Source organism: Saccopteryx leptura, chromosome 5 (genome assembly GCF_036850995.1).
Source record: "Saccopteryx leptura isolate mSacLep1 chromosome 5, mSacLep1_pri_phased_curated, whole genome shotgun sequence".
NCBI lineage: Eukaryota > Metazoa > Chordata > Mammalia > Chiroptera > Emballonuridae > Saccopteryx > Saccopteryx leptura.
The window spans coordinates 133,369,991-133,394,921 of record NC_089507.1 but is presented as its reverse complement, the minus strand read 5'-3'; positions in this window follow the sequence as shown (position 1 = coordinate 133,394,921).

Below are 24,931 nucleotides of genomic sequence, written 5' to 3'. Positions count from 1 at the left end.
GACCATTTTAGAGATGAAGATGATATTACTAGCATGGTTAGCATTACCTGATTGCATTTGGGCATATCAATGTGCTCATTTGGTTTAACAGAGGTAACTATGAAGACAATAGGACACAAAATTTGAAAATTGGATTCTTTCAAAAAAACCCAAAATTTGCGGTCACTATATGTTTGTCATATATACTATTTTTGTTTCTTTTACTCCACATATATTAGGCTTTTAGTTGGCTGGTTTGTTTTTAAGCCAATTTTTGAGATGTTACAATTTGGTCAGACAGGTACCTATCTCTTTGATTTGGGGTTTACCAGGAAACCCTGGATACCACTTATTTGATAAAACACTTAAAATTTTGTAATGCACAGCTATAACTTATTAAATATGTTTCACTGATTATTAGAAATATAACATTTTTTAAAGATGTTATTTTTTTTATTCCTATGGTTTAATTGGAGCAGGTACAATTGAATGTAGCAAATACCTACTTGTCCTTATTTCTTGCCATGAGTTTTAAACAGCTCACAGTGTGGGAACTGACATTTCCAGGCCACAGTCAAAAGGCATAGCCATGGCTTTTGGTCATGTCTAATTCTACGTGACACATGTACTACCTCTCCTCAGAGCATTATTTTGTTTTGGAAGTGAATTGCATTACAGACTCCTCAGAAGCACTGATTAAAATCCCACCCTGCCAACCCTCCTTGAGAGATTCAGTTACATCTGAGTTCCCTAAACAAAATATCCACTTGATCCAGGGAGGGTTTTTTATTTTGAGAGTTTTGGGGTTTTTTATTTTTTGTAATTTTTATTTATTGACTTTAGCCAGAGAGGAAGAGAGAGAGAGAGAGAGAGAGAGAGAGAGAGAGAGACAGGAACATAAATCCGTTCCTTTATTTGCCCTGACCAGGGGTCGAACTGGCAACTTCTGCACTTTGAGTTGATGCTCTAACCAAGGGCGCTCTCTGACCATGGTGGCAATCCAGTGAATTTTATTTTTTATTTATTTATTTATTTTTTGTATTTTTCTGAAGTTGGAAATGGGGAGGCAGTCAGACAGACTCCCGCATGCGCCCGACTGGGATCCACTGGGCATGCCCACCAGGGGACGATGCTCTGCCCCTCTGGGGTGTTGCTCTGTTGCCACCAGGGCCATGGAGCCATCCCCAGTGCCCGGGCCAACTTTGGTCCAATGGAGCCTTGGCTGCGGGAGGGGAAGAGAGAGACAGAGAGGAATTAGAGGGGGTGGGGGTGGAGAAGCAGATGGGTGCTTCTCCTGTGTGCCCTGGCCGGGAATCGAACCCGGGACACCTGTACTCCAGGCCGACACTCTGCCACTGAGCCAACTGGCCAGGGCAATCCAGTGAATTTTAAAGTAATACAACCCCTGGAAAATTCTGTATTCCTCTTTTTCCTCCTTTTTCCCCTCCCCTTTCTCCTCTTCCTTTCTCCCTCTTCCTCCTCCTTTTTCTCCTCATTTTAACAGAATATATTATTCTTTTTTAGAAAAATAAATGCAATATATACTACTTACATAATACTGTGGATATGTTTTTGAATTTTTTTGGTACATTTGTGTTTTCAATCTGTAAAATTCTCTAACTTTATTCTATTTTGGAGCATTCTATATACTTTGCTGGGTTCCATAAATGATGATTTTATTTTCAGTTTCTGAGAAAAAGGTAATTGTATACCCAGGTATCTCATCAATTCTTCCCATTTCCCTTAGTGTGTATTTATCAACATAAAAAAGTATTTAGTGAAATATATTTGCACTATTCTGCAAAACCTTGCTAAAGAGAAATCTTCATAGTAAATGTGTTCCTTGTCTATTAATAAAAGTTAACTATTTTGTATTAACATATGTTACCAGAAACTGGTTCAATAGTTGCTTAACCAGGACAAGTCTTTATTTCCATAGCCACCCTTTCCTCAATAAAGAGGCTGTAAGCTACTAAAAAATCATAGTAATTTACCTGGGTCTATACATCAAGGCTAAATAGACACAGGGTAGATTACATAGCATTTGGTAAAACAAGTTACTCACTCTTCCTTTTTCAACCCATCATGACTATAATTCAATTAGGTTTATTGCCTGTTATTCAAGATGATACTACTGTGAAATTGTTCTGCTTGCAATACAAAGTTTAGAGTTAAAGAGCTTGCTTTTCTTCTTAAAGCTTATAGGCTCTCTTGTATTAGAACAGGATTTCATTATATTTAAAAACTTTTTCCACTGTTTACTTTATCACTGGGTTCAGATAAAGGAGCTAGAGTCAGAATTAGGTTCTTGCTGTGGGAGGAGGGACATGAAGAGAGAGTAACCCCAGTGGAAATTAATTGTGTATTTATTTGTATTTCTACAGCTCAGAAATTACAGGAACATTAGCAATGTTGGAGGAAAAGGCATGGGGGTGAGAGAATGTCCCTATATTTATTATTATTCTTAAAATACACTACAAATAATCTTAGAATATTTTTATACAGGATATTTAAAATAGTTTATAAATCATAGATATTTTCAATTAATCTCAAAAATATACTTCCCAGGCTGAGTCTACCAAAGAAATTTATCTAACTGAAAAATGTGTAGATGTAGAGTTGATTTTTAGATTAAAAAAAAAACTACTTTACAAGTTCAAGGAATTTTCATGCAACCTAAGAATCAGATCTGAGTAGATATGAAACAGAAGATGAGCTTGAGTTATTATCTCTGTGACAAATTACTAAAACTTTATCTGTCTTGTGTGTCAAAAAGGAGTTTTGTGAAGAGTGAATGAGTTAGTACATGCGAAGTGCTTAGAAGAGTCCTTGTTACTTTGCAAGTCACAAAGAAAATAGCTACTTCACTCTCATTATTACTATGATTATTATTACATTGACTAACATTGAAAGTTTGCCCATTCTATAAAATATAATTCAATTTATACCTCCATTAAACTCATGATAATATTAGATTTTTTTTGGTGAATTCAGTGAACAGATAATACAATTTAACATGTGATTATAAAACTAAACCTCTGACTTTGACCATCTTACTTGTCAATATCTCTTAGGTATAAAGACTGTTTCATCTGTCACTTACCACCTGAAACTCCAGGAATGCCACTTATGCTTCCCTAAATTAGAGTTCTACTCTTTTGGATACACATACACACATATGTGTACTCTTAACTAATTTACATAATTTGCAGACACAAGAATAATGACTTGTGCAAAGAACCCACTAGAAGCTTAAGAAATAGTTGAAGTTTTGATCTGATAATATTGCAACAATTCTATTAGTCCATATCACTACAGAACTTAGATATTCAGTCCTAATACAAAATATTAAAAATATTAAGTAATATATGCTATAAGCAATAACTTTTCTCTAAAATTGCCTAGTAAATGTGCCTATGCCCCCTTGTCGTTTCTGCTCCTGAGCAATAGAAGCCACAATTATTATTTTGTTCAAATATACTGGTATGTATATTATTTAGGTTTCTTTGACATTGTATTCAATAAGTGACTTGGCTCAAGGTCACTTAATCTGAATTCACCATGAAGTTGTATGGAATGGAATTTTACACTGAACAAAAGAGCCCAATTGTAACTTTCCCCTTGACATTTGCACTTTGTATGCAAGCATCTTTTCATTTTATCATCCCAGCAAAAAAGTCAACTTCACATTGTCAAGTTTCTTAGCCTGCCAGACATCTTGTTAAAAAGTGATAAATTCAATTAGTTTTTAAATTTATAGAATGTCAATCAATTTGACATGTTTCTTTTTCTTCACCACAATAAATAAACTAACCGGTTTTCTTTTCCACCCTTCCCTTCTTCTCCCCCCACCAATCAATTTAACCAGGCATAGACGTCAGCTTAGGAAAAACTTGGGTTCAGTTCATTTATTTGCCAATCATGAGCCCTGTCCTCTGAACATGACTCCCAGCACCTGCTTCACAGACTGGTAATGGGTATTAAATGAGATGTGGAGCATGTGTACCTGGCACATGGTAGGACCAAGAAATAAATTGCTTCAAGCTTATAAACATGAAAAAAAGTTTAGAGCAGGTGATTTTGGAGATGGTGGCACTGTCTGTGAACTGCAGTGGCAAAGATTAGAGTGTTGATAGGTCTAGGGAGAAAGGCAGCTACAGAAAATAATGTAAAAAAATTAAAATAATATTTTATAAAATGATGGTAAGACACAGTTTAAAGAGTCTTGAAAGCGTAAAATCAGAAGTTTAATATGGACAAGTATCTGTAAGTTATATGTGAGTCCTAGGTGCATAACTACATTCAGGCCTACCTGTGTTCTGCTTAGCTGATGGAATGCAGGCCTCCAAAGCAGTATTTGCAATATTTCAAAAAAGAATAAACCCTTATTCTCAGATGTAAGGCACTTCAACCACCTAAAGCCAAACTAGACTTTGAAAATATTATATTTTATTATTAAAACATATGTATAATGTATATGATATTAAAAAAAATTAAAAAAGTATATGATATTCTCTAAAATATCTCTGTTTACCTTAATGTTGTTTTTAGCCAAAATTTGGTAAAAATTAAAAGCTCCAGGAACTTCAGCAAGTCTATTCCTGAAGTTTCGCCAATGCCATGGCATACTGCCTTCTACTTCCCTGGGGACATAATCATGGTTTCAGAGCAAAGGGTAAAAAAAGCTTTCAATATTGCTGCAAAGCAGATGATAAAAGTATTAAAGGAAAAATACACCCTAATTTTAGGTTATTTGCAAGTTCCCTCTAGCATGTGTTCTTTTAAGAGTGGTTATAGAGTTTTAAATCTGTTCTGGAGAGTTTGGATCAACTGTTAAGAGTATCCAGGGGTTGGGCTGAAGTTAAGGAAAGGAATGATGCGCTCACAAAACAAGCCCACCAGAAGTGTGCCGACTATGGAAATTGGGAGTTACAAGCAACTACAAGTTAGTTAATCTCTTATCAGAACTTCTGTATCTCTTCAGAACTGCTCAGAAGGTGCAACCAACTGTTTGGAAGGTGGAACCTCCTGGCTATACTTATGCCCGTGAACTCCTTAGAAAATTAGGTTGTTCTTTTGTTAAACTGAGAAAAATGTTTTATTTTTTTAAAGTTGACAGACTTTATATATCCCCACATACTAGTCACAATGTATGCCAAATTTTTTTATAAATTATGTTGTGCTGTCAGAGACCTCTTTTGGGAGTCACGCACTTTTATGTTTTCGCTCCTCCCCTGCCTGGGGCTGAGAGGAACACACACTGCTGCCAGCCTTGTCTTGTTCACACATCTTTACTCCTGTGGGGGGTCGTGTTTATCCTCTCATCAGTGGGTGGTCCCTCTCAGTCTGTCTTGGATTGACATAATGAGATACCCAGTTGGACTCTCATGATATTTGAAGATATTTATTAAAATGCTTCCTTCCTGAAAGGTGTTAATTTTCAACATGCTTTTTTGTTCCGCTCTCTTGCTGCCAAAATAACAAGAAAAATCATTTTTCAAACAATTGAAATTATTTTTTTATTTTCATTGCAAAACATTATAAACAATTTTGTGCATTGGTAATATAAGCTTCATCTTGTGTCCTAGATGTAGAAATTATCTTTGAATATTCTTAGAGCTCAGTAATGGCTCTCAAACTGCCTGGATGGCTATTAAGAAGCTATCCATCCCCAACTCGCACACACAAGTACATATTCAGTCAGTACAGTATAATCCCCTCTATTCCTAGTCAAATTCTTATAACAAAGCACAGGTATCTTATAAAAGATCTAAGATACGAATGCTCTTGAAAGAGGTAATAATTGTTTTAAAATTATACTGAGCACTGAATGGCATAATAGATCCTTTATCAGAACATGTGTTACAGTTATCATGCTTTTGGCTTCAATTAACAGAAAACTTAACTCAGCTAGATTAAACAATAAGAAAAATGTTTCCACTCATGCAAGACATCCAGAGATTGGGAGGTTCCAGACTTGATAAAGCTAGTAGCTGAGCAGTGTCAATCAAGAGCAAAATTACCTCCATTTATTTATTCTGTCACACTCAGTATGTCCTCTCTAATCTGGGTCTTTTTCTCTTGTCAACAAACAAACTGCTGCATCAACTCACATGGTCAAACAGTAACTACAAATTCTAGAAGGGGATAAGAAAAGAAGAAAGTATGGTGTTCTTCAAAAAACTAAGAATAGAACTACCACATGACCCAGCAATCCTTCTCCTGGGTATTTATCAAAAAAACTCGAAAACATTTATTTGTAAAGACACACACACTCCCATGTTCATGGCAGCATTATTTGCAGTGGCCAAGACATGGAAACAACCAAAGTGTCCCTCAATAGAAGATTGGATAAAGACGATGTGGTACATATATACAATGGAATACTACTCAGCCATAAGAAATGATGACATATTACCATTTACAACAACATGAATGGACCTTGAGAACATTATATTGAGTGAAATAAGTAAATCAGAAAAAACTAAGAACTATATGATTTTACACATAGGTGGTATATAAAACTGAGACTTACGGACATAGATAAAAGTGAGTGGTTACCAGGGAAAGGGGGTTGTGGAGGAGAGGGTTGGGAAAAGGGGTAAAGAGGGACAAGTATGCATGATGAAGGGTGATTTGACTTTGGTTGATAGGTACAAAACACCTTCAGTTCAAATGCTGTAGAGATGTTTACCTGCAACCTATGTACTTTTATTCATCAATGTCACCCCATCACATTTAATTTTCTAAATAAAAGAAAAAGAAAGGAAGGAAAAAAATACATATTTTTTTCCAAGATTCCTTTTTAAAGAGGGAAGAAATTTTTAGAATAGCTTCTAGAGAATTCTTGTTCATATTGTATTAGCCAAAATTGTGTCATACATGCATCCTATACCAATCAAAGACAGGAAGAATGGAGTTATCATGATTGTCTCAGACCAGTGGTTCTCAAACTTGAGTTTGCATCTCAGCAGCCTGAGATTGCCAAACTTTATTCCTCTATGTAGAGTACAATGGACACATTTCTTTTTAACTCTGAGGTCTTGTTGATCTCCTGATTCTTATCCAAAAATGTTATAAAGATCCTTTCTTCTCTCAGTTCTTTAAATCTATCATAATATGATGGTCAATTTTATGATGACTGAGCTAAGGGAGGCCTCAACTGCTGGAAAAACATTATTTTGGGGTAATTCTGAGGCTGTTTCTAGAAGAAATGAGTGCTTGAGTCAGTAGAACTAGTAAAGAAGATCCACCCTCACCTATTTGGGCAAGCATTCTCCAATTTACTGAGGGCCCAAACAAAACAAAAAGGTGGAAGATTGGAGAATTTACTCTCTTCTTTATTTATTTTTAATTAATGTATAGTTGGGATATACTTTCAGGTGTACAACATAGTGATTGAACATTTTTGTACCTGACACTGGAATCATCACACTAAGTCTAGTAACCATCTGTGACCACTCAAAGTTATCACACTGTATTCTCTTCACCTTTTACCCATCCCCACGTCTCCCCCTCCTGCAACCATCAATTTGTTCTTTCTATGAGAACAAATTGTTCGTTTATTCATTTGTTGTGATTTTTTAGATTCCACATATAAGTGAAATCTTATATGGTATTTGTCTTTCTCTGTATTATTTATTTCATTTGGCATAATACCTTTTGGGTCCATTCATTTTGTCACAAGTATAGCAAATTTTTTTTCATTGCTGAGTAATATGCCATTGTGTACATGTTTGTTATTTTATAAAAGTCTTTACAGTAAGAATATTAGTAATTGATTAGAAAATTATTAAAGTGGATCAGTTAGAATAAATCTTCTTCATTAATTTATCTATTGATGGACAACTAGATTGCTTCCATACCTTGTCTATTATAAATAATGCTGCAATAAGTATAGGGTTGTATACATTTTTTAATTAACAGGTTATTTTTTTTGCATAAATATCCAATAGTTGGCTTTTTGGATCATATGATAATTCTGTATCTTAATTTATCAATTACAATTGAATTTAATATTATTTTATATTAATGTCAGGTGTACAGCATATAGTGGTTAAACACTTATATAATTTACAAAGTGATCTCCCCAAAAGTTTAATACCCACTTAGCATTACACATAGTTATTATAATATTATTGATTATATTCTCTATGGTGTACTTTACATTCTATGACTGTTCTGTAACTACTAATTTGTATTATTTTAATCCCTTTACCTTTTTCCCTCAGACTCTCAACTCCTTTCTCATCTGGCAACCATCAATTTGTTCTACGTTTTTGATTCTGTTTTTGTTGGGATTGTTTTTTTGTTTGTTTATTTTGTTCTTTAGATTCAGTGAATAAGTGAAATAATATGATATTTACCTTTCTTTTTGTATTTCACTCAGCAAAATACCCTCTAGGTCCATTCATGTTGTCACAAATGATTTTATTATCTTTTATGGACAAGTAATATTTCATTGCATATATGTACCACTATTTCTTTATCCAATTGTCTCTCAATAGGCACTTAGGTTGCTTTCATATCTTGGCTATTATAAATAACATTGCAATAATCAGAGTAATGGATATATCTTTTCATATTACTGTTTTGCATTTCTTCTGATAAATATCTAGAAGTTGAATTGGTCAGTCATAAAGTATTTCTATTTTTAATCTTTTGAGGAACATCCATACTGTTTTTCATATTGGCTGCACCAATTTGCATCTCACCATCAGTTCACAAGGATTCTCTTTTCTTTACATCCTTGCCAACACTTTTTGTTTGCTAATTTATTAATGATAGCCATTCTGACAGGTGTGAAGTGATATCTCACTGTGGATTTAATTTGCATTTCTCTGATGATTTGTGATGTTAACATCTTTTTTTTAATTTATTTTTAGAAAGGGAGGAGGAAGAGAAAAAGAGAGAGAATGGAGGAAGAACAGGAAGTATCAACTCCAAAATGTGCCTTGCCAGGCAAGACCAGGGTTTTGAACAAGTGACCTCAGCATTCCAAGTCACCACTTTATCCACTGCGCCACAACAGGTCAGGCTCAACATCTTTCCATAAGTCTATTGGCCATCTATATGTCCTCTGGCGAAGTGTCTGTTTAGGTACTCTGCCCATTTTTTAAAAATTGGATTATTTCTTTGTTCCTAGGTTGTATGAGTTCTTCATAAATATTGGATATTAACCCCTTATCAGATGTATCATTAGTAAATATCTCCTCCCATTTAGTAGGTTGTCTTCTTGTTCTGTTTATGATTTCCTTTGCTGTACAAAAACTTTTTAGTTTGATGTAGTCCTATTTGTTTATTTTCTTTGTTTCCCTTGCTCAAGGATTTATATCAGAAAAAACTACTACTAAGAATAATTTAAAATGGTTTACTGCCTATGTTTTCTTCTAGAAGTTTTATGGTTTTAGGTCTTACATTTAAATTTTAATCCATTTTGGGTTTATTCTTGTATGTGAACTAGGAAGGTAGTCTAGTATCACTTTTTGTGTTGTGTGTGTATCTGTCAAATCTTTCTAAGACTATTTATTAAAAAGACTATCTTTATCCACTATTTCTTAAAATGTTTATTCAAGCCCCAGAGTCACCGACTTATGACCCCATGGTCATTGGCTTGAAGCTTAAGGTTACTGGTTTGAGCTCAAGGTCACTGGCTTAAGCAAAGGGTTACTCACTCTGCTGTAGCCCCCCAGTCAAGGCACATATGAGAAAGCAATCAATGAACAACTAAGGTGTCTCAACGAAGAATTGATGTGTCTCATCTCTCTCCCTTCCTGCTTGAGTGTCCCTATTAATCCCTCTCTCTGTCTGTTCCTCTCTTTCTCTATCTCTTACAAAAAAAAAAGTTCATACTACCCAAAATAATCTACATGTTCAATAAAATCCCTATCAAAATCCCAATGGCATTTTTTGCAGAACTGAAACAAATAATCCTAAAATTTATATGAACCACAAAGATAAAAACAAAATAACCACAAAAACCTTATGAAAAAACAAAGTTGGAGGTATCATGATATCTGATATCAAACTATATTACAAATTATACTAATTATAACATCATGATACAGACATAGAAACAGACACATACGTCAATGGAATAAAGAGCCCAGAAATAAACCATGTCTATTGGTCAATTAGTATATTAAGAAGGAGGTAGTTCTATTTTTAATGTTTTGTGTAGTCTTCATACAGTTTTCCACAGTGGCATACCAATTTCCAATTCCATCAGTTGTGCACGCATTGGAGAGGTTTTTTTTTTTTTTGTCCACATCTTTTCTAACATTTGCAGTAAGTTAACTTTTTGATAATAGTCATTCTGACTTTAATTTCCCTAATGATTAGCAATGTTGAGCATCTTTGTGTATATGTGTTAGTTATCAGTATATTTTCTTTGTAGAAATGTTTAATCAGGTCCTCTACCCATTTTTTTACTGGTTTTTTTAAAAAAAATTTTAAGTGAGAAGAGAAGAGATAATAAGACAGATTCCCATATGGACCCTGAGCATGATTCACTCAGCAATGCCCATCTGCAGCCAATGATCTGATCAACACAACTATCCTCAGTGCCTGGAACCTACAATTAAACAAATCCAGCCACTGGCTGCAAGAAAGGAAGAGAGAGAAAAGGGAGAGAGGGAGGGGAAAAGAAGCAGATAGTTACTTCTCATTTGTGCTCCTACCAGGGATCAAACCAGGACCTCTGCCTACAAAGCCGATGTTCTATGTACTGAGCCAACCAGCCAGGGCTCAATTGTTTGTATCTTTGATGTTGAGTTATATAGATTCTTTGTGTATTTGGGTATTAACTCTTTATTAGATATAAAATTTGTAAATATCTTTTTCTATTCATTAAGTTGTCTCTTTATTTTGCTAATAGTTGCCTTTTTTGTACATAAGCATTTTATTTTGATGAACTCCTATTTGTTTACTTTTGCTTTTGTTACTTTTGCTCAGGGGGACATCTCTAAAAAGATATTATTAACCAATATCATTCTTAAGCTTTAACATATCTTCTTGTGCCTTCAGACACTGAAGTTCTTGGTTCTGGGGCCTCTAAACTCAAAATTAAATACCCCACTTACTTTCTTGGTTCTCTAGCTTACAAATGGTATATATATATTTGTATTTTTCTGAAGCTTGAAATGGGGAGAGACAGTCAGACAGACTCCCGCATGTGCCCCACCGGGATCCACCCAGCACGCCCACCAGGGGCGGGACACTGCCTACCAGGGGGCGATGTTCTGCCCCTCCAGGGCATCGCTCTATCACGACCAGAGCCACTCTAGCACCTGGGGCAGAGGCCAAGGAGCCATCCCCAGCGCCCGGGCCATCTTTTTGCTCCAATGGAGCCTTGGCTGCGGGAGGGGAAGAGAGAGACAGAGAGGAAGGAGAGGGGGAGGGGTGGAGAAGCAGATGGGCACTTCTCCTGTGTGCCCTGGCTGGGAATCAAACCTGGGACGTCTGCATGCCAGGCCGACGCTCTACCACTGAGCCAACCAGCCAGGGCCACAAATGGTATATTATAGGGTATCTTGGCCTCTATAATCATGTGAGCTAATTCCCATAATTCCATATATATATTCTGTTTCTCTGGAAAACTATGACTGATACATATGGAATTCTGTTATATACTTCTTTACCTATCATGAACTTGGCTGAGTGCAGAGGAGTAGGCACAAAAAACAGTCTCTAAAGCTGGGCATCTATATTTAGTTCTTTTTTTCCTTCTAGATATTCTCCTCTTTACTACCTGGTGAACCCTTTTTTTTTTTTTACTCAGTGAGAGGAGGGGAAGCAGAGACAGACTCCCACATATGCCCAATTGGGATCCACCCAGCAAGCCCACTGGAGGCAATGCCCTGCCCATCTGAAGCATTTCTCTGTTGCTCAACAACCAAGTTCTACTTAACATTTGAGGCAGAAGCCATAGAGCCATCCTCAGCACCCAAGGCCAAATCACTCCAATTGAGCCATGGCTGCAGAAAGGGAAGAGAGACAGAGAGAGAGAGAGAGAGAGAGAGAGAGAAGTGAGAGGAGAAGGGATTGGGAAGCAGATGGGCACTTCTCCTGTGTGCCCTGACTGAGAATCAAACCTAGGATATCTACGAGCCAAGCAGATGCTCTACCACTGAGCCAATGGTCAGGGCCTCCTGCTGAATCTTAAAACCAATTGAAAGAAGGAAAACTACAGTTCCCCTTGTTTTCATTTTACTGATGAATCTCCTTTTTGAAACTCCAAATATAAAAATTTGGTTTTTTATTTTTATTTTCTCTGTGGCAAACTTTCCTATAGGCAATAGGACATAGAAGACAATGGCAGAGGAGAGGCTCAGAAATGACAACGGAATAGACGCACATGCCACTCGCCTCCTCCCAGGACCAAACTGGAGGTATAACTAAACTTACATACAATCATCCTGAAAAAACAACTCAGAACTAAATGAAGAGGATTTTTATAAGCAAGGATTCACAAAAGAACCCATATTAAGACTAGTAATAAAGGTGGAGATGCAAAAAAGGCTACCGTCACTTCCAGGAGCTAGCAGTGGCTGAGGGTCCTCAGTTATGGGTCCTAAGCTCCAGGCAAAACACTCAAACCTAGAGCATCAGAGCCTAGAAGAGGTGCCCACATAACATCTGGTAGTGAGAAGAGGTGAGGTTTCTATCTGTGAGAAAGAGACAGAAACTCTCAGAGAAACAGGCACCATCTTAAAGGGCCCAAGCAGAGAATCTCATTCACAGCTTTTTACCTGGAGCTCAGGTGAAGGGAGGACTAAGTGGACTAAAGTTTCAAGAGTAGAGTGTGAGATTAGAAGTCCTAGGAGAAACACTGCAGAGGACAGCTACCAGTGCACCTATGCGGAATCATTCTCCAATATTGCAGTTTCTTGGAGGAGCATTGCCCTCTGTGTGGTATCAGCCTGTGGGAAGCAACTTTCCCACCCTCAGGAATTTCTCTTGCCCTACCTTCTGGTGATTGAGCCCTGCTGAAAAGTGTGCAGCCTTGGCCAGAAAACAGAGAGCTGAAAACACTCAGTTGGTGATAATGACTCAGTTGTCTCGTGATGAGACTAGAGCTCTTCCCACACTTTCCTGAGAATATGACTGGTGTTTCTGCCTCACAGAAAATTCAGTAGAAACTGACAGGGCTGTTGGCAAACCAAATCTCTATGTTTCAGAAGACACGCCCACTGGACTGCTAGTAACCACACTGTACTGAGGTCTGAGAAAAAAATTCAAGACTGACAGACAACTGGGGCCCTGTGGTGGGAGCAAAGCCCACAACCTCTCTGATGCCTGACTAGCCCCAGCCTCTCTACACTACCAGAGGTTTATTCAGGGGCTGAACTTAACAAACAGTCAACACACAGAGGCAGTAGGAAATAGATGTCAGGAAACCTTGGGTCTTTTGCTGATCTTCTCCCAGGCCTGACGCTGGGAAAAGCCAGCCTAGGTGTGCAGCTTGATCCTTTCATGTGCATTTAAGCTCAGCAGAGGAAGCCAAAAATTCTGGATCACATATTACTCCAAAAAAGTTGTCGAGGGTCAGTCACTGGCAGTGTCTTATACTGGTCTGCACCAGCTGACCTCATAAGACTCCCAGAACCAACACATCCAGTCACAAGCTACAAATAGCATTAGACCCAGATCCAATGAATACTAGCAGCATATGCAAAGGGAGAGTTCATCAGACACCAAATCCAGCTGAGGCAATTTCTGCTTCTGTGGTCAGCACTTACACAGCAACTTGCACACACTGAACAAGGTAGAGCTACAAAGTCAGTCAGCCAGCCCAAATTCCAGATACCCTGCCCCACTGGGTTCAATCCCACAAGAGGAAGGGTGAGAGGTTTAAAGCGCATTCAGAGTGTGAGTTTTTTGGAGAATATTGTTGGTACTAGAAAAAGGGACACAATAAGCCCCACTGAGAGACACTCTCAACCTTCTTGCCTAAAATCAGTGACTAATCAGGTAAGAGAACTTCTGTAGAAGGAACTCTCAGCCCCACCCACAGGATTATTTTAGTGAGAACTTAAACAAAGAAATTGCAAGCATTAAAAAAGACATTGAAACCACAAAAAAGAACCAGTCAGAAATGGTGAATACAATATCTGAAATAAAGACTGCACTAAAATGAACCAACAGCAGATTGGATGAAGTGGAGGATTGAATCAGCAATTTACAGGATAAAATAAACATAAGCACAGATGCAGAGAAGCAAAAAAACAAGTGGTTCAAGAAGACTGAAGAAAGTATGAGACCTCTGCAACAACATCAAGTAAATTAATATCCACATGATAAGGGTTCCTGGAGGAGAAGAGAATAAACAAGGAATAGAAAATTTGTTTGAAGAAATCATAGCTGAAAGCTTCCCTAAACTGGTGAAAGAAAAAGTAACACCAATTAAAGAAGCACAGAGAGTTCCATTAAAGATGAAACCAAGGAGGCCCACACCAAGGAACACCATAATTAAAATGCAAAAGATAAGAGACAATGGAAAAAATCTTAAAAGCCGTAAGAGAAAAACAATTAATTCCCTTACAAAGGAGCCCCCATAAGTCTGTCAGCTGACTTCTCAATAGAAACACTTCAGGCCAAAAAGGATTGAAAAAAAAATATTCAAATGGATAAAAACAAAAACCTACAACCAAGACTACTATATTCAGCAAAAATATCATTTAAAATTGAAGAAGAAATAAACAGCTTCTCAAACAAACAAATGACTCAAAGAGTTCATTACAACCAAAACAGTACTGCAAAAAATGTTAAAGGGTTTAAGGAATAAAATGGCAATAAGTAAGAACATATCAATATAACCTTAAATGTAAATGGATTAAATGGTCCAATCAAAAGACATAGGGTAGTTACATGGATACCACATAACAATAAGATCAAGGAAGAAATAAAAAAAATTTCTTGAAACAAATGAAAATAAGCACACAAAACACAAAGATATGTTATCTACAAGAGCCATGCCTCAGAACAAACAATAAACATAGACTGAAAGTGAAGAAATAGAAAAAAGTATTTCATGCAAATGGAATAAAATAAAAAGCTGAGGTAGTAATACTTATAGCTGGCATAAACAGTCTTTAAAACAAAGTATCTATATAATAAAGGACAAAGAAGGTCATTACGTAATAATAAAGAGAGCAATCCAACAGGAGGATAAAAGCATTATAAACATTTATGTACCTAATATAGTGGCATCTAAATATATAAAGCAGATTTTGATGGACATAAAGGGTGAGATTGATAGCAACACTCTAGTAGTAGGAGATGTTGATATTCCATTAACATCAATGGATAGATCCTCCAGACAGAAAATTAACAGAGAGTGGCCTTAAATAACACACTAGATCAACTGGATTTAATTGATATCTTCAGAACATTTCACTTCAAAGCAGCAGTGCTTTGGTACATTTTGCTCATTTGATACAAGTGCTAATGGTACATTTTGTAGAATAGATCACATGTTAGGATACAAAACAAGCCTCAATAAATTTAAGAAGATTAAAATCATATCAAGCATCTTCTTGGATCACGATGGCATGAAACTAGAAATCAACTACAATAGAAAATTGAAAAATATTTATACACTTGGAGGTTGTTGGGCAGATAAAATATATTATGCTCACTTTGTTAAAGATGGCACTGCCCACATAAAAGCCCATGGCCCAGGTGATATTATTTGCCCTTCTTGGGATGGGTGTGATTATATTCATGTGTGTTGGTGGCAGGCTATGGACAGGCAGGATCCTTGTAGCCTGGGGCTTGGTTTCAGGACCAGGCCTTTCCCACCCTTTTTGATGTGGGGTGGTGTGATCCCATCATGCCTCAGGTAAGTGACTTTGTATTAGAGACTTCCCTATTTTGTATATTGGATTAAAGGTTTTAATTTCTGTACTATGAAGTTGGGTAGACCGGGAGCTTGCTCTTGCAGTTCCTGAGATTAGCATTAGAAGAGACAGCAGAGAGCAGAAAGCAGAGAAAGGCCATGTGGAGGAGGCCAGGAGAAGCAGCCAAGATGGTGGAGTGCTGAGAGAGAAGCCAGTTTGTGCAGAGTTTGTGCAGAGAGAAGGAGATGGGGAACAGAGGTGAATAAGTCTGGTGAGCTAGAGACCTTTGATTCTAGGAATCTTGGATAAGTCACTAATTTTGTGAGCACTGAATGAGTGGGTTTTGGAGCCCAGTGTGTGTTTTTGCTTGCCCGCTGAGTGCAAGCTAAGATTAAAGGTGATGGCTCACCAGTTCTTGACTCCATTGTTTTATTACCATCTGTCCGAATCTAATGCAAACCTGCATGGGCCAGGTGGCTGTAGTGGTGGCTGGGTATACTGGCTTTACAGAGGCTAAACAGTATGTTATTAAATGAGAAATGAGTTAACAATGAGATCAAGGAAGAAATAGAAAATTTTCTTGAAACAAATGAAAATAAGCACACAACAACCCCAAATCTATAGAACACAGAAAAAGCAGTCCTGAGAGGGAAGTTCATACCATTAGAGGCATACCTTAACAAGCAAGACAAAGATCAAATAAGCAATCTAACCTTGGACCTAAAATAACTAGAAAAAGAACAACAATTAAAGTCCAGAGGAAGTAGAAGGAAGGAAATAAGAAATATCAGAGAAGAAATAAATGATATAGAGGTTAAAAAGAATAAAAAAGACCAACAAAACCAAGAGCTTGTTCCTTGAAAAGGTAAACAAGATTGAAGAAACTTTAACCAGACTCATAAAGAAAAGACTCAAATAAATAAAATTAGAAATGAAAGTGGAGAAGTGATAACTGACAACATAGACATACAAAGAATCGTAAGAAAATACAATGAAGATTTATATGCCAAAAAATTAGACAACCTAGATGAAATGAATAAATTCCTAAAACAGACAATCTTCCATAACTTAATCTGGCATAATCAGAAAACCTAAGCAGACCAATTACAATAAATAAAATTAAAGTGATTTTCAAAAAACTCCCAGCAAACAAAAGTCTTGGACTTGATGCCTTCACAAGCTAATTTTAGCAAACATTCAAAGAACTAACATCTATCCTTCGTAAGGCATTATAAAAAATTCAAGAGGAGGGAAGACTTCCAAGCTCATTTTATAAGATAAGCATTACCCTTATTCCAAAAACAGGTAAAGACACTATAAAGAAAAAAAACTATAGGCAAATATCACTGATGAACATAGATACTAAAATTCTCAACAAAATGTTAGCAAATCAGATATAGCAATACACTAAAAAGATCATACATCATGATCAAGTAAAATTTTATTCTGGGGAAACAAGGCTGGTACAATATTCTGAAATCAAGAAAAGTAATTCATCACATAAAAAAAATGAAGGATAAAAATCACATGATCATATCAATAGATGCAGAAAAAATATTTCAGTATTTGATAAAATCCAGCACAAAGAGTTTATGATCAAGAGTCTCAACAAAGTGGTGATACAAAGAACATACTTAAACATAATAAAGATGACATATAACAAACCAAAAGCCAACATTATACTCAATGTACAAAAATTAAAAACAATCCCCTTAAGAGCAGAAACAAGATCTGGTGCCCCATTCCACCACCCTAATTCACCATAGTTCTGGAATTCCTAAGCATAGCAACCAGACAAGAAGAAATAAAAAGCATCCAAATTGAAAAATAAGAAGTAAAACTGTCATTATTTGCCGATGACATGACACCATACATAGAAAACTAAATTCTCTGCCAAAAAAACTACTAGACTGATAAATAAATTTAGCAATGTGCCAGTATATAAAATTAATATACAAAAATTAGTAATATTTTTAAACAGCAACCATAAACTGCCAGAAAGAGAAATTAAGGAAACAATTCCATTCATTATTGCATCAAACAATAAAAAAGTATAGTACCTAGGGATAAGTTTAACCAAGGAGGTAAATGACCTGTATTTGGAAAATTATAAGACATTTAAAAAGAAATTAATAAAGATACAAACAAGTGGAAACACATACCATGTTCTTGGATGGGAAGAATTAACATCATTAAAATGTCCCTACTACCCAAAGCAATCTATATATTCAATGCAATTTTTATTAAAATACCAATGGCATACTTCACAGTTCTAGAACAAATATTACAAAAATTTATACAGAGCCAAAAAAAGAAACCTGAATAATCTAAGCAATCTTAAAAAATGAAGAACAAAGTGGGAGGTATCATATTTCCTGATATACTACAAGACCATTGTTATCCAAATAGCTAGTGGCATAATAACAGGCATTTGGATCAATGGAACAGAACAGAGAACCCAGAAATAAACCACACCTTTAGAGTCAATTAATATTGACAAAGAAGGAAAAAATATACAATGGAGAAAAGACAGACTTTTTAATAAATGGTGTTAGCAACACATCAGAATCTCTGGGATGCAACAAAAGCAGTAATAAGAAGGAAGTTTATATCATTACATGCTTATATGAAAAAACAAGAGAAAGTCCAAGTAAACAACCTAACATCATATCTTAAGGAACTAGAAAAAGAAGAACAAAGGCAAACCAAAACCAAAACCAGCAGAAGAAAGAAAATAATAAAAACTAAAGCAGAAATATATGAAATAGAGAACAGAAAAACTGTAGAAAAAATTAATACAAAAAAGAGTTGGTTCTTTGAAAAGATCAATAAAATTGACAAACCATTGGCAAGACTCACTAAGGATAAAAGAGAAAAGTCTTATATAAAAAAATCCAAACTGAAAGAGGAGAAATTATCACAGATATTATAGATATACAAAAGATTACTGCAGAATACTATGAAAAATTATATGACATCAAACAATCTAGAAGAAATGGATAAACTTCTAAAACAATACAATCTTCCTAGATTAAATCATGAAGAAATAGAAGCTTAAATAGACTGATAAGCAGGGAGGAAATAGAAACAACTATCAAAAACCTTCCCAAGCCTGACCAGGCAGTGGCACAGTGGATAGAGTGTCAGACTGGGAAGCTGAGGACCCAGGTTCAAAACCCTGAGGTCGCCAGCTTGAGCACAGGCTTATCTGGTTTGAGCAAAAGCTCACCAGCTTGAACCCAAGGTCACTGGCTTGAGCAAGGAGTTATTCGGTCTGCTGAAGGCCTGTGGTCAAGGCACATATGAGAAAGCAATTAATGAACAACTAAGGTGTCGCAATGCGCAATGAAAATAAAACTAATAATTGATGCTTCTCATCTCTCCGTTCCTGTCTGTCTGTCCCTGTCAATCCTCTCTCTGTTTCTGAAAAAACAAAAAACAAAAAAAAAACACAAAACCTTCCCAAACATAAAAGTCTGGGGCCAGATGAATATACTAGTGAATTCTACCAAACAGTGAAAGAATTGGCTCCTATCCTTGTCAAAGTATTCCAAAAAATTGAAGAAGAAGCCATATTTCCAAACATGTTTTATGAAGCCAACATAACCCTCATACCAAAACCTTCTAAGGACAACACAAAAAAAGAAACTATAGACCAATATCTCTAATGAATACAGGTGAAAAATTTCTAAACAAAATACTAGCAAATTGAATAGAAAAACACACAAAAAAATAATTTAACATGATCAAGTAAGATTCATCACAGAAACACAAGGATGGTTCAACATACATAAAATGATTAATGTAATACACCATATCAAAAAAACAAAAAACAAAAACCATATGATCCTATCAATAGATGCAGAAAAGGCATTCAATAAAATACAACACAATTTTATGTTTAAAACACTCAACAAAATGGGTATAGAAGGAAAATACCTCAACATAATAGAGGCCATTTATGACAAACCATCAGCTAACATCATAATAAATGGTAAAAACTGAAAACATTTTCTCTAAAATCAGGAACAAGGCAAGGTTGCCTACTTTCTCCACTCCTGTTCAACATAGTGCTGGAAGCTCTAACCAGAGCAATCAGGCAAGAGTAAGAAATAAAAGGCATTTATATTGGGCAAGAAAAAGTAAAGATTTCACTTTTAGCAGATTCATGATCCTGTATATAGAAAACCCCAAAGACTCCACAGAAAAGCTATTAGACACAATAAACCAATACAGTAAGATCTCAGGATACAAAATCAATATACAGAAGTCTATTGCTTTCTTATATGCCAACAATAAAACCTCAGAAAAACAACTAAAAAAAAAATCTCTTTTACAGTAGTAACAAAAAAATAATAAAATACCTAGGAATAAACATAACAAAGAATATAAAAGACCTATGTACTGAAAACTACAAAGCATTATTAAAAGAAATTGAAAAAGACACAATGAAATGAAAAATATTCTTTTTTCGTGAATAAGAAGATAAATAGAGTTAAAATGACCATATTACACAAAGCAATATACAAATTTCATTAAATTCTCATCAAAATTTCAATGTCATTTTTTTTAAAGAAATGGAACAAAAAATCATCAAGTTCATACGGAACCATAAAAAATAAAAAAAACACGTGAATAAGCCTGACCAGGTGGTGGTGCAGTGGAAAGAGCGTTGGACTGAGATACGGAAAACACAGGTTTGAGACCCTGAGGTCTCCAGCTTGAGTGTGAGCTTATCTGTTTTGATCAAAGCTCACCAGCTTGGACCCAAGGTCGCTGGCTCGACAAGGGGTTATTCAGTCTGCTGAAGGCCCATGGTTAAGGCACATATGAGAAAGCAATCAATGAACAACTAAGGTGACATAATGAAAAAGTGATGATTGATGCTTCTCATCTCTCTCCGTTCCTGTCTGTCTGTCCCTATCTATCCCTCTCTCTGACTCTCTCTCTGTCTCTGTAAAAACAAACAAACAAAAAAACTTTGAATAATCAAATTAATTCTAAGGGGAAAAAAAATGAAACTGTAGGCATTACAATACCTGACTTCAAACTATACTACAGAGCCATGATAATCAAAACAGCATGATACTGGCAGAAAAATAGATGCACAGACCAATGGAACAGAATACAGAGCCTAGAAATAAAACATATATATGGTCAAATTATCTTTGATAAAGGAGCCAAAAACACACAATGGAGAAAAGAAAACCTCTTCAATAAATGGTGCTGGGAAAATTGAAAAGCCACATGCAAAAGAATGAAATTTGACTACAGTTTATCTTCTTGCACAAAAATTAATTCAAAATGGATCAAAGACCTAAATATAAGATATGGAACAACAAATTACATAGAAGAAAATATAGGTACTAAACTCATGGACCTTGGCTGGAGAGAATATTTTATGAATTTGACTCCAAAGGCAAGGGAAGTGAAGGCAAAAATAAATGAATGGGACCACATCAAACTAAGAAGCTTCTGCACAGCAAAAAAAAACTGTCAACAAAACAAATAGACAGCCAACTAATTGGGAGATGGTATTTTCAAACAACAGCTCAGATAAGGGGCTAATATCCAAAATATATAAAGAACTCACAAATCTCAGCAACAAACAAACAATCCAATACAAAAATGGGAGAAATATATGAACAGACATTTCTCTCAAGAAAAAATACAAATGGTCAACAAATATATAAAAAAATGTTCATCATTACTAGTTATTCGAGAAATGCAAAACAAAACTATGAGATACCACCTCACACCTCTTAAATTAGCTATTAAGTTAGCTATTATCAACATGGAGAGGTTGCAAAGAAATAGGAACCCTCATTCACCATTGGTGGAAATGTAAATTAGTACAACCATTATGAAAGAAAGTATGGTGGTTCCTCAAAAGATTAAGAATAGAACTACCATATGACCCAGCAGTCCCTCTACTGGGTATATACTCCTAAAACTCAAAAACATAGGTACGTAAAGACACATGTAGCCCCGTGTTTATCACAGCATTGTTCACAATGGCCAAGACATGGAAACAGCTGAAATACCCTTCAATAGACAATTGGATAAAGAAGATGTGGTACATATATACAATGGAATACTACTCAGCCATAAGAAATGATGACATAGGATTATTTATGACAACATGGATGGACCTTGATAACAATATACTGAGTGAAATAAGTAAATCAGGAAAAGCTAAGAACTATATGATTCCATATATAGGTGGGACACAAAAGTGAGACTCATGGACATAGACAGAAGTGCAGTGATTACCAAGGGGAAAGGATGGGTGGAGAGGGAGGGGGATGAGGAAAAGGGAGAGGCTCAAAGAGAAACAAAATGTAGGGTGACAGAGGATGATTTGACTTTAGGTGCTGAGTATACAACATAATCAACTGTCCAAATGATGTGGAGATGTTTTCTCTAAATCTATGTGCTCTGGTTGACCAATATCCCTCTGTTAATTTAATTGTCTAAATAAAATAAATGAAGTTAGGAAAATTGGACAGGTACATGAAAAAAAATGAAACTAAATTACCAACTTACACCATTCATAAAAACAAACTCAAATGGAGGAAAGACTTAAATGTAAGTGGTGAAACCATAAAAATCTTGGAAGAAAACATAAGCAGAAAAATCTCCGATATCTCTCATGCCAATATATCTCTGTGCATAAGTAAAATAAAAAACAAAATACACAAATGGGACTGTATCAAACCAAAATGTTTATGCACAGCAAAAGACACCATTAACAAAAGAAAAAGAAAACCCATTCGATGGGAGAACATATTCACTGATATGTCTGATAAGTGTTAATAGCCAAAATTTATAAAGAACTTCTAAAACTCAACACCAGGAAGATAAACAATCCAATTAAAAACTATGCCAAGGACCTGAATAGACATTTCTCCAAAGAAGCAGTACAAATGGCCAATAAGCATATGAAAAATGTTCAATGTCACTAATCATCAGATAAATGCAAATTAAAGCTATAATAATTTACCTCCTTACATCTGTCAGAATGCTCCCATTAACAAATACACAAACAACAAGTGCTGGCAAGGATGTGGAGAATGCAGACTGTGCTAGTGGTGAAAATGCAGACTTGTGAAGCCACTGTGGAAAATAATATGACATTTCCTCAACAAATTAAAAGTGGAACTGCATTATGACCCATATATCCTTCTTTTATGAATATGTCCTAAGAATCCCAAAATAGTAATTCTAAATAATATATGTATCCTCATTTTTATTGCAGCATTGTTTACAACAGCTAAGATCTGAAAAAGCTCAAGTATCTGACAATGGATGACTGGATAAAAAGATGTGGTACATATACACAATGGAATACAATGAAGCGTGAAAAAGAAGGAAATCTTACCTTTTGCAATGGCATGGATGGACCTGGAGATTATCATGCTAAGTGAAATAAACCAGACCAAGAAAGACATATGATCTCACTTATATGTGGAATCTAATGAACACAATATACTAAGGAACAGAGGCAGGGTCACAAGGAACAGAAGGACAGCTGTTAGAGAGAAGGTGGATGACGGGACAGGATCAAAGAAGGTGAAGGGATTAGTCAAATTAAAAATGAATAACAAAAAGTCAGCAAGACACAGAGGGAAAGAGGGGGATAAAGATAGGGGGAAGGGAGGTAAAGGAGATAAAATGGGATTGTAAAGATACTATGCATGGGCCTTGGGGCACATGATGCAGTGGTTTGAAGGTGTTTTTTTCTGTGGGACATTTAAAACCATGTTAAAACAAATAAAATTAAGAAAAAGGAAGTGTAGAATAAAGTTTGTATATAAAAAAATCAACTAACTTTTGGACAAAAAGTAGTCACAAAAACTTGAACCTTAATAATGATTATATTTCATAATTCATAATTTGTCTTCCCAGATCACTTAGAGAACAGTTTTTTTGTGATGAGCAAATCCAGACTTGAGCAAAGCATTACAAATACAAAGGTTTGTGCATCCTTTTAGAGAGGAGAAAGGAGAGACAGAGAAACATCAACCTGTCCCTGTGTGTGCCCTGATCAGGATCAAACCTGCATCTTTGGCATACTGTGACAATGTTAACCACTCATACTATCTGGCCAGAAGTGCATCTCTTTAAATGTTGACACATTATTATGGGGTCCCCATTATCAGGGCAACTAGAAGTGGAGGAAAGTAAAATAAATTCGTGAAGATTTAATAAAAATTTAACTTCTGCACAAATCATTTTCTAATTCTTAATCCTATTTTTAATAAAAACAAAAAAAAAGGTGAAGTTAAAGAACTCATCAATAATCATTATTAAATTACAAAGTCCTTTGAAACTGGAAGACCCTGTTGGGCAGATAAAATATATTATGCTCACTTTGTTAAAGATGGCGCTGCCCACGTGGAGGTCATTGCCCAGGTAATATTAATGTGTGTCTCTGAGGGCTGTGGGCAGGCAGGATTCTTGTAGCCTGGGGCTTGGTTTTAGGACTAAGCCTTTCCCACCCTTTTTGATGTGGGGTAGTACAATCCAATTATGCCTCAGATAAGTGACTTTGTATCAGAAACTTCCTTATTTTGTATATTGGATTAAAGGTTTTGATTTCTACACTATAAAATGAGGGCAGAACAGGAGCTTGCTCTCTTAGTTCCTGAGATTAGCATTAAGAGGAGAGAGGAGAGAGGAGATAGCAGAGAGCAGAGAAAGGCCACGTGGGGGAGGCCAGGAGAAGCAGCCAAGATGGTGGAGTGTTGAGTGAGAAGCCATTTTGTGCAGAGTTTGTGCAGGGAGAAGGAAGGAGATGGGGAACAGAGGTGAATAAGTCTGGTGAGCTAGAAACCTTTGATTCTAGGAAACTCGGATAAGTCAGTAGCTTTGTGAGCACTGAATGTGAGTGGGTTTTGGAGCCCAGTGTGTGTTTTTACTTGCCCGCTGGGTGCAAGCTAGGATTAAAAATGATGGCCCATCAGTTCTTGGCTCTGTTGTTTCTTTACCAACTGTCCAAATCCAATGCGAACCTGCATCGGCCAGGCGGCTGTGACAGTGGTCGTGGATACTAGCTTTACAGACCCCAACCACCTTCACAAACCCACTAAAAATTTCCAGATTCCATTAAT